Genomic DNA, 3357 nt, shown 5'->3' on the forward strand with positions numbered 1-3357 from the left:
GCTTATAATTCTGGCCGGAACTAGAAAATAAGAAGTGATAGTAAAGATTTAAAATAAAATAAACGTTAGTAAAACTTAAGATCCTTACATACTTCCCGCCAGAGTTAATTTGTTTGAAACTGAAGTCTAAAACGACCTTGTTGAAAACTTTTAGCTCTAAAAACTAACGCGAGGCCAACCTTTTACAATCATAACTTAGCTAGAAACTAGAAAATTTAAAAGAAAGAAATTTGTTACAATAGCAGCTCCCGGGATATACAACAATCTTTTTTTTTTTTTTTTTTTTTTTTTTTTTTCATCTGTACTGCATCTAAACAGGAGCTTTATTCATTTCTGGTTCCTTCCAGAGATCTGGAAGGAAAACTAGTTTAATGAAATGTTACAGAATGACATTGCAATTAACATATAGAATATACTTCTCTTAACATTCTTATTTCATTCATGACTATTTTAATTTTCTCTCCCCGTGCTCTCTGACATGTGTTGTAAAAGAACACCAAACACGTATGTGTTTCTGTCTACGTGTGCCACACTTCCTCCTACAATCAAAACACTAACGTGTTAAAATTCAACATACGAGACCTCTTAACACACCCTACTTTCAACTCTAAACCCTGAGGTACTATTCTGAAAGTGGCTAACTCTAAAGTGTAGCGTCAGAGAGCCTAACTACATCATTCAACCTTTAACACATATTCACCATGATTTAATCTTTACACTCACACGAATAACAAATTTTTAACATTACTTTCACTTTTACCATATCACGGTATTTCTTAACATTCAAAATAACAGTTCACATGTATACAAGAACATATCAACATGCCGTTAATTTTACACATTTGAAAACATACATTAGTAGTACATTGTTAAGTTCTATTCTTTTCAAAGCAAGTGCCAATTCTTTCTACATTGAAATAATACTACATTTCAAAAAGTCTTTCAGACTAAAACTTCTTTCTAGCTAGAATGTTTTAAATAAAATTTATACAATAACTTTTTACAATATTTAAGTCTTTACACAACGCTATTATACATCAACTTTAGTTTTACGCGCGAGTAATTGAAAAACATAATAAGAAAATCGGTCACAACTCATTTCTCGCCCTTTTGGCGATAAAGGTAGACCTCGCATGAGGTAAAACTTCTTGAAATCTGCCACTTGCAGTAAGAATGAAAGATTAACTTAAGTTTGTAAAGTAACATAAAATTTTACTTATCTTTGTAATATTCAGACATCCTTTTCTGGGCCCAGTCTTTAAAGGTATAGCTGATAGTAGCTTGGTTGATCCTCCTTCTTGTACGGGCTCGCCCTTCAGTGCTTTCCTCTGGAAGCTTCCGTTTTTCACCAGTACGGCCACCCTTGAACACCTTCCTTTTGTGCTCTGCTTGTGGTCTTGGCCGTTTGAAGGCAGCTGGTCTTGGTGGAACCGGGAAACTTCTGTCGTGATCCTGCTTGGACCTCGTTGTTGGCCGTTCAAATTTTTCTTGTACTTTTTCCTCCGCCGCTGATGGCCCTTCCGCAGTTCGGCGACTTTTGCTGCGGAGAGTTCTGTCGGATGAGTCAATCTTCCGTTTCACAGCCGGGTTATAGTTGCGTCCTTTCTCCCGGTCCTTTCCACATACGTCGTCCTTCTCCCTTCTTCATTCTGGGGGTGTTCGTGCACTCTGTTTTCTGGACGGTGGAAGGGCTTCTTTTTCTTTTTACCTTCAGTTTTTCCGCGGGGCAATTTTCTTTTCACTTGCTTCTGTCTCTCATTGGCTTGCCCTTGTACTTGTCGTTTTCCCACCTCTGGAACTTGTACCTGCGGTGTCTGCCGTACCGGATCCTGCAAAAGATCTGAAAAGATTTTCATTTTATTACGATCGAAGTAGGGTTTAATTTGATCAATATTTGCGGAACAGGTTTCACCATTTCTTGCCTTTAACACTACAACAGCGTGAGTTATTTTTTCTATAACATATGGTCCTTCAAAGCGTGGAAAAAATTTGGCAGTTTTATCTTCTGGTGCTGAAGAAAGTGAATGCTTGATTTTTAAAACTTCATCCCCTACTTTATAAGTTACTCCCCGTCGTTTCAGATCATAGTATAACTTCTGTTTTCTTTGTGCTACTTCCGTATTCTTTTTTGCTTCTTTTATTAGTTTTTCTATATCACCCATTTTAAATTCTGGGGCTCTTTGTTGCACATAAAATAGTTTATCTAACGGTGTTATAACCTTTCTGCCTAGAAATAACTCAGCAGGAGTTTTGCCCGTTGTATCATGTTTTGCGGTCCTAAGGGCGAAAGCAAATTCATTGACATAGTTATCCCAGCTTTTATGAAAATTTTTAACATAACTACGGATAATTTTCACTATATTTCTGTTGATCCGTTCCGCTATATTTGATTGCGGCCGATACGGGACCATTTTTAAATGACGTATGCCCAGTTTTTGGCACATGTCTTCAAATATATTTCTTACAAATTGAGGACCATTATCCGATATAACTTTTAGGGGCGCCCCGTATTTTAAAATATATTTATTTAAAATAGAATCAGTAACTAATTTCGCGGAGGCTCGTTTTAAGGGAACAATTTCGGTCCATTTACTAAAATGATCAACCATAACAAGGAGATAGCGACTTTTGTTTAACTGACTTTTTGGGAAAGGGCCCAATAAATCGATGCCGATTATTTCATTTGGAAATTCGGATTTAATACTATTTAGAAACTAGGCCGGGCGGAAATTAATATAATTAACGGCTTGACATGTTGGGCAGGACTGGACATACGCCCTTGTTAACTTTTGCAGTTCAGGAAAGTAGACTGCCTCGCGTACGCGTTGGATAGTTTTTCGAATACCAGCATGAGAAGCTAAAGGGCTGTCATGGAGCTCTTGCAGGATATTTAATCTAAGACTAGCTGGGATAACAGGTCGAAATTCGTTGTTGGAATTCGTAGTTTTTGTGTAGAATAATAGACCATCTATTAGTTCGTAATGTGCCGCCCTATTTCTTATCGCCACAATATCTTGGTGGCTAAAATTTTCAGGATCCTTCAAATACTCATAAATACTTCCAAACTCAGGATCCTTACCCAGTTCGGTTATTACAGTTTCTCGGGAATTTATTGTACACGCTGTCAGCATTGCAACTTTTACGGTATTACCCTGTTCGTCTAATTTAATTCGTGATAGGGCATCTGCTACGATATTTTCCTTTCCGGGGGTATGCTTGATTACCAGATTATATTCTTGCAGCTTGAGTGCCCATCTTATTAACCTTGGGGATAAATTTTTCCCTGAGTACAATCTAGTTACCGCCGCATGATCAGAATATACTGTTATCGGCGCCTTTCCAAAATAGACTCGGAAC

This window comes from Stegodyphus dumicola, chromosome 11, assembly GCF_044657685.1.
Source record: "Stegodyphus dumicola isolate Sdum_Otavi_A_Nest chromosome 11, ASM4465768v1".
Lineage (NCBI taxonomy): Eukaryota > Metazoa > Arthropoda > Arachnida > Araneae > Eresidae > Stegodyphus > Stegodyphus dumicola.